The sequence below is a fragment of the Phoxinus phoxinus genome (genome assembly GCF_949152265.1).
Source record: "Phoxinus phoxinus genome assembly, chromosome: 16".
NCBI classification, from domain to species: domain Eukaryota; kingdom Metazoa; phylum Chordata; class Actinopteri; order Cypriniformes; family Leuciscidae; genus Phoxinus; species Phoxinus phoxinus.
In genome coordinates this window covers 22,834,787-22,843,581 of record NC_136891.1, presented here as the reverse complement: position 1 = coordinate 22,843,581, position 8,795 = coordinate 22,834,787, and positions in this window count along the sequence as shown.

Below are 8,795 nucleotides of genomic sequence, written 5' to 3'. Positions count from 1 at the left end.
TCTAAACAAAACGTTCTGGTTTTGTAAAATAAAGAAAATAAACAGGGTGTGCTTTCTGCCTCTCCATCTCGTGGAGCACGTCTCTAAACATAAACAAAACTCAGCGAATACTTGTCACACAATTATGAGCTCTATATATTTATAAACATTTAAGTGTGTAGTTTTAAATGACCTGATTCAAAAATAAAACAAATATTCTCTGTTTAAGTAATTTGTATAAAACCAACAAGATACAGGGACCAGGGACCAGATGAGAGACCACTGATGGAGTCCTGCTGACTTAAACATTCACATGATTCTCTGTACATGTAGGCCTACATGGTAAAATGAAAAATCAAACAACAAAAAATAATGTTTTTTGAACAATCAAGCATGAAAACATGTTCTAGTACACCCCAAAACAAAATCAAGACTATGTAAAAGGACATAATAGTACCCTTTTAAAGCACTGAATCCAGCACTCATGACACTGAATGGGGATATTTGACAGGTGCAGCTCTCAGACAAAGAGATGTCACCATCTGCAGCCTGTCAAGACAAGTCATGGCTTTCCCTTGAGATAAGCTCATCAAAGTTTCATTCTAGATGTCACTATTTTTCGTTCTGATTGTTCTAGAGACAGCGAACCCTATTAACTTCACTCATTTTTCATGAAAGCTAGTTGTATCACCTCAATCCTCCATCAATAAGTCATTTTAAAAAAAAGAAAAAAGATCCTCTTTATTCCATTATGTGCTCCTGGCAAGAGCCATAAATTAAACATGTCAAATGAATCACTAGAGTCTCGCTGGGTGTGCAGATGATCTGCTCCTCTGGAAACAACCCATTTCCACTTCAAAGTGCAATCAGAGATTATTAGCAAGCTGGTTTGGAGGAAAGGTGGGATGTGAAAGGGGCTGACCGGCACAGCAGTTCAATCGGTTTTGTTCACATTTAATCACATTTCGGGGAGAGATTCATAATTCATATCTCAAAGACATCAAAGCAAACAATGCAGTGCTGGTCCACAGGGGCTCCCAGGGTGGCAAAAGCCGACATATTCCATTCTACTGTATTAAACGATCTGTAGAAATGGCGCCAGAATGGCATGTTAAGAATAATCTTTGAAATACTATCCAATATCAGATTTGAGCTTTTAAGCAATTTGTTTTATCATTTATATTTGAGAGTTTATAATTAGGTCTGCCAAAAAATAATAATACACGAATTAAATAATTATGCTGATTAATAATCACTTCACACATCATTTTCAAGGAAAAGTCACCAAATTGCATTTAATGTCTGAGTTAGTTCTAAATTGTATCTTAAATTCAAGAAAAAAAGTTAAGTGCAAACTTGTTAATAGAAACGTAATTTGTACTTTTGCACGTGGTTGTTCCTTAAAGTGCAACTATTATGCTTGTTTCGAATATTACCTTTTATGAAGTGCATAGCTGATTGTGAATGTAAACGGTCTGCAGAGCAAATCCACTTTGCATACACTTCCATAGGATGAGGACTCGCATTGGAATTGATACAGACAAATAAAAACACACCATTGTTACTGTTTCACTGTGTATCAAGTGCTAAAGAAGCCTCCAGAGTTGAAATTTAGATATGGTAATGGGAGTCTCTGAAATGCGATGTGAGCGGTCGACCGATCACAACAGATTGGGCCGTCTGGCCAATCAGAGCGGAGTAAACCAATCACAACAGACTGGGCAATCTGACCAATCAGAGCAGAGTAGGCTCTCGGAAAGGTGGGGTTTAGAGAGACTGGATCTTTGAAATGAGAAATGTGGTAATGTGCAATGTATAATATGAGAAAATATTTATATTAATATTAATAATGTTTTTTTTTAATTCTTAACCTATTGTAGGAGACATCCAAATTAGGGACCTTTAAAATTGCATAATAGGGGCACATTAATTGTGACAGTCACGTTACAGTGCCTAAGCTTATCTAAATAAAAACATACTTTTTTATTCATTGTGAGCTTCTGTCATGAATGTGTGGTTTGCCCTTGTCTCTTTATCTTGTGTTTTGTTCAGCACTTTGGTCAACCATGTTTGCTGTTTTTAAATGTGCTATATAAATAAAAACAAACTTGACACTTAAATTATACAAACGTCTGATTACATTAATTAAATGACTGAGATGCAAACAGCAAACAGGTCAAATGCAATTTAAAAGCAAACAATTAAATGTTTCTGTCTTATTAATTTAAACCAAGTCCATCATGCAATTTATTTAATTTATTCATTTATTTAATGCCATTTATGGCACATGGTTAAATGTGGTGCCTCCAATGAGACAATACATTGTGCATTGAGGAACATTGAAATCTCCAAGCATATACAGTATGCAACAACATTGAGCTGTTTATCTCTCAGGGAATTTTCACAAAGTGAGATAAATCCATCATTAACTTCCACTTTCGACAGATTCAGGATGCTCTGACACCTCAAACGAGTGATAGCTACCAGCAAAATGTTTAATTTGACAAGTTAAATCTATCTTTTTTATTATTATTGCAGCACAGCTGTGTTGTTAGACAGTTTAATATTGCCTGAAGCAGCAGATATTCATTCCAAATGAGATCAAATCAGTTTTTTTCCCTAATTCATGTAAAGTTTTGTGAACAATATGAAAAATTATACATTTGTTGGTATAAGTTTACGATCGTCAGTCACTTTTTAGAAACTACATTGGACAAGACTAAAATATAAATGACTTTTATGGTTGTTACTAGATGTCTGGTGTTATCCAAAACATCAATGCAACTAATCCATCAAAATATTTGAGGCTTTACACTTTAATTTGATCAATTTTGATCGGTTACACTTTATTTAAAGTTACAATATGTATGGTTTTTGTAATAAAATATCCACAAATGCACAGTGTGATATATTTCCTGCAGTTGTGGACTTAAAGTTCCCAAAGATTTTTTATTTCAGAGAAATTCCAATTTAAAATAATGGCTCATCCCTGTTCACTTGTCATCTGTCAATGACGTAATATCCGCGTTATCCCTAGTTTCCGCCCGTGCTGCCATAGTAACAATGGCGACAGACGTGGGCAACAGCATTACATATAGCGGCACGCTCACGCTGTTGTTGTTTTGGTCAAACATTATGGACCATGGCAAGCAGACTTTGGGACAAAAGGAGAAATAAAACAAGGATCAATATCAGCGTGGCGTTTTCGAGATGCCGAGAGCTCCGTGACAAACTTCGACTTGACAGAGACGCCACTCTTGCATGTACTTCATTAGACAGGTGAGCAAATGTACATACTACAACTAATCAATGTTATATAGTTCAACATGATGAAATGTTAGAATATGAACAGTATGCTTTTCTAATGTTGATCTAGCTTACTGCTAGTCTCATACAAACAACAAACTAACACATAGAATAATATTATGACTTTCAACACACTCAAATGCAGTTTAGTGTGATAGTGTAGACCAAGCAAAACAGGGCTCACAAGTTTCATTCATCTAATAAACTGACCTGTTTGAGTAATAATTCAGTACTTGTGGGTAGTTCGGTATAATGAAATGTCCTTATTCCTTTATATCCGTGGGACTCGCGTGTGGCGCTGATATCTGTCTCTCATTAGCGATCGCGCCCTTCTTCACACCACAGTCATGTTAAAAACATCAATGTATTCACTCATCCATAAACATTATTAGATCCATCGGCATGACGACAAGTTCCATAATTCCGCTTATGCATCATCAACCTACGGCTTTGTTATTGTAAGCGACGAAAAAATACATATTGTAGGTTTAAGGTGTTTTTGTTACAGTGTAATTATACATTTAATACTAAGTAGTATTATTAACAACATGCACTTACTGTAGGAGTAGGGTTAGGATTAGGGATTGGTTTAAGGTTAGTTGCATGTAATTATGCATAATTTACTGTTATTACTACAGTTAGTACACAACATTAGGGGTGTAACGGTACGTGTATTCGTACCGAACCGTTTCGGTACAGGGCTTTTGGTTCGGTGCACGTGTGTACCGAATGACTGAATGCAATATTTTGTGTGCGGAACATAGGTACATTTTCGTGTTTCCACACGAACATATTAAGTGGCGGAAGTCTCCGCGTTCAGCGCAAATCCCGCCCTGCAGCTGATTCTAAAGTTTTACCAGTGTTTTACCCGTCGTCACTGTAACCTAAACCAATGAAATAGACTGCAGGGCGAAAAAAGCTTTTCCGCTCTGCGTGCGCCGCCGCACTCTCCGTTCCGTGTGTGTGTGTGTGTGTGTGTGTGTGTGTCGGCCCGCTGCGCTCTCTGCTCAATGTTCGAGTCCGTGTTTGCGCTGTGCGTTCTGCTCTGTCGTTAACGGCCCAAACACTCCAATCATGTACCGATCACGCACTGGAAAAGCAAAGTCCGCTCAAATAAGGTGAAATTTCTCAGTAGTACACTTATATTTGCTGAGCTGGTATAGTTATATATATTTGAGGAATTGCAATTTATAACAGCAAATTGTGCAATTAATTAGTTCATTTTTTTTATCGATTCCCAGCCTTAATTTTTAAATATGAGCAGGCCTACAAGCTGGGATTGGTAATGCTGCACTGTAATCATAGTTATTTATTTATATTTTTCATTATATTTTATTATGTGATATTGGTTTGAGACTGAGAGTATTTTATTTAGTGGAGAACTTTGCAGCAGTATTTTATTTCTTATTCTTTTTTTATTTTATATATATATTATTATATTTTATTAAAAAGTGTTTAAAAAAGTGTAAACAAACTGTTAAAAAAAAGTTTATAGTAATAAACAACCTGCAGTTTAATGTTTGCATTTCTTTCCCTTACTGTACCGAAAATAAACCGAACCGTGACTTTAAAACCGAGGTACGTACCGAACCGTGATTTTTGTGTACCGTTACACCCCTAATATATATATATATATATATATATATATATATATATATATATATATATATATATATATATATATATATATATAGCCAACTGATGTAATTGGACTATGGAATAACTCATTTGTATGCCATTTAAAAAAATAGTTTATACTAATCATTTGCTTTATAACACTATTCATTTATCTTTCTTTTAAAAAATATATTTTTCAACCTTGTCATTTCAAGCAGAAAAAAAACAGAGAAAACTACAATGGAAACTGTGAACAGTATATGCTAATATAGTTTCAAAATAACACATTTTAAGTATTAAATTACAGTTTGTCAAATCCTTGCCGTGCTTGAGCAGGAGTTCTTCATTCAATGCTCTGCAAATGTCAGTGGTCCTGCTGCTCTCAAGCACTCAGCAAATGCCAAATTCTTCTGAACACCTGCCTCATTATAAAAACCTCTCACACAACTGACTGAGATCACATTTTTGGATAGTTTAAAAGAGAAGACATTAAATGTCAGGTTGGAAGGTCTCTGTGTTGTGAGTTTTCAAAGCTTTGTCAAAAACCAAATTGATCAGCAAAGGCAGCCCAATGCATACAGATTTTCTACACCTGTACTCAGGATATAAATGTCATCGGTATAAAGGTTCGGTTTGGATGCTTTATGGTGTCATCAGCTGAAGTGCCTCTACTAGATGCTGATTGTAAAGTTTCAGCTGAAGTGGAGTGCATCCAAGAGAGAGAGAGCTGATGAAATTGAATGTGGCTGGACTGGAAGACTGCTCTAAATCCTTTGACTCTTATATTCCACGGTTAAAGTTGTGCCACTTGAATCATTTAGTAGCATTAATGATGGTGTAATACCAAAAAACACTGCATAGAATGTGATTATAAAGCAGTACAAGTAATGAGAACCTTTTGTGTACACCAGATTAAGTTTACTGCAGCATTAAATTTGTGAATCTATAATTTAGTATATAAAATGAGTCGTAAGTGGGACACCTTTTTCTTTTTCTTTATCTTATTGAGCTCATACTTCTTTCTGGGGAAGACGCAACAATGCACACATTAATGCTACTAAATGATTAATGTGACATGACTTCTAAATTTCTGTTAAATGTCCCACTGATAGGAGTAAGTCCTGCCTGTTTTTTTATCTATCTATCTATCTATCTATCTATCTATCTATCTATCTATCTATCTATCTATCTATCTATCTATCTATCTATCTATCTATCTATCTATCTATCATAATAATAATACACAGATATATATATATATATATATATATATATATATATATATATATATATGCATTTTTATTTTAATATTTGAAAATGAATATATTCATTTTCAAATATTAAAATGAAAAAAAATATTAAAATGAATTATAATATAATATAATATAATATTTAGCCTAAATTTGTCAGGTTTGGTGAAGGGAGCGAGGACTCAATTGCAGGAAAAGGGCTTTTATTAATCAAAAGATACCCTCTTTTGATACCCTCTTGTACCCTCTTACATCACAGGGCACCACAACTTCCAATAAGAAAATTCAACTGTAGTAGCCACCGTTCAACCTGAAGAGGGCAGCACTCAGACGTTTTTACACCATATATTGTACAATTAAAACACTTTATACCCAAATGTCAAAACAATTACTTGAATCAATGAACAGCATTAATAAAGCCCCAGTATTACAGATCCTTAACTAAAAAAGGTTGTTTTAGGGTTTAGTTACCCTTTAAAAAGTGACAAGTTTAACATGCTATATAAAAATATCTGTTTTGAGCTAAAACTCAACATACACACTCTGGGGACATCAAAGAGTTATTTTACATCGTGTGAAAAGGGCATTATACCACCCCTTTAAATTAAGAAGTTAGTCAGGGTCTAGCTTGGAACAAAATTTGGTTGGTAAATTTTATATCTACAAAAAAAAAACTGAAGTTTGAGTCCTGTCATGCTGTAGAAGACGTCCAAATGTTACTGGGTACAGCATTTCAGGATATAGGCGATATGTATATATATATATTTGGGCAAAATTAAGGTCGTGCACAAAATGGTTTGCTACTGTATAGCTTTTGACAGGTTGTGACTAAATTATTGAATTAGTATTCTCCTGAATCCTTCAGCTTTTCATTGTGATCTCAGAGTCTTTCCTCTCTGTTCTGTCTCTCATGTCAAAGATAAAATAACGCTCTGTGAATTTCCACGAGGCACCAAGAAACTTTAATCTTCACCATACAGCTGCAAAAAGGTCTGTTAAACAAACTAAAATTAAATGACAATGTATAGTTGGAGCAAATTATATTCTCCACACTGGTGATTTAAGTTTACAAATGGTCTGCATTTACTTTGATTGTGGACAGTACATCACTTAATAACAGATTCAACCATCTCTAAGCAGCTGTTATTTCAAACGTTTATCTACAGTGTGCAGTTAGACTCTCACTGCTTATTCTTACTGTAGAATAGAAATACCTCGAGGATTGTTTGTGTTTAGTTTCTTCTGGTAAAGTTAAAAGAGGGGATGGTTTCTTATAACAGCAGCTAATTACAATGATCTGGAATCCCATTGGGCCTGTAATTGCATTTCTTTTTTTAAGCACTTTTCTTACCTCATTTCTACCCCTTTTCCACCAAGGCAGAGCTGGTGCTGGTTCGGAGCCAGAGCCTAGTTTCAAATCGGTTCTTTGTTTTTCCACCGCCAAAGCACCAGCTCCGAACCAGTAAAACGGGTTCTTAAGTAGCACCAAATCATTGCAGGGTCTAGAACGGAGCCAAGTAAGAACCGCTTGCGTCAGGGGCTGGGGGCGGGGTTACCGTGACCAACAAGACGAATAGAAACTTGTGACCGCCATTTTTAAATAGCAGCTAGTCGAGCTAATAGCAGCTCGATTATAATATCCGTCTATGTAAGTTACGGCGAGCTGCACGAACGCGTTGGATTCCGATGTATTTTTGCAATCCCATGAGCATCCATAGTATTGCAACGTCCGTTATTGTTGATGGCTTGTTCGAGATGCATCGGAGCGGCGCGGACCGATCAGAGCTCCGGGAGTATTTGGAGAGCATACGACTCCTTGTGCTTTTGATCGCTTTCGCAGTGCTTTAATGTCACGCGGCGATCGGTCTGCGAGAAGCCGAACCATCTCGAACAAGCCTGGTGTGTTTTTGTTTGGCGCTGCCGCGCTAGCGTTGCTGGGCAACATGAGATGTATACACAGTGACGTAAGATCTGGCTCTGTTTTGGCTCTCTAGCCTGTGGAAAGGCAAACCGGTTCTTAGAAGAACCGTCAGTAGAACCAACTCCGAACCGGCTCTAGCTCTAGCTCTGAACCAGCACCTGGTTCTTGTTGGTGGAAAAGGGGTATTCCTGAGCAAAGAGCTTTGACTGCAGACAAGCTCGTTTCTTTGTTTGCTGTTACTCTGCTAGTTTCACAGTTTACTGAAGGTGCGTGACAGTGTCTGCATATTTAGGTCACTTAAGGACTGTAATTAATTTACTCACCCTCATGCACAAACTAACGTTTGGCTTTAGAATATAGCATATGGAATACTTTTAAAACAATTATTGTACAAGTAATTTTCACTCAGAAATTGCTGGAGTGCACAAAGAGTTACAAAGACAAATAGTATTTTCTTGTGAATAATCTTTGTACTATGTACAACTTTGAAAAATAATTTGGTAACACTTTATTTTACAGTGTCTTTGTTACATGTTGTATATATATATATATATATATATATATATTTGTATTGTTTCTAATGGAAGTTTAGATCACATTACTTATTTAGTCCCCAATTACACGCATTTGGTAGCAGAATATGGATAACCATATAAACCAGTGTAACTACAATTACAAAAAAAAATATTTATTCAAAATATCAGTGAAAACCAATAGCTTTC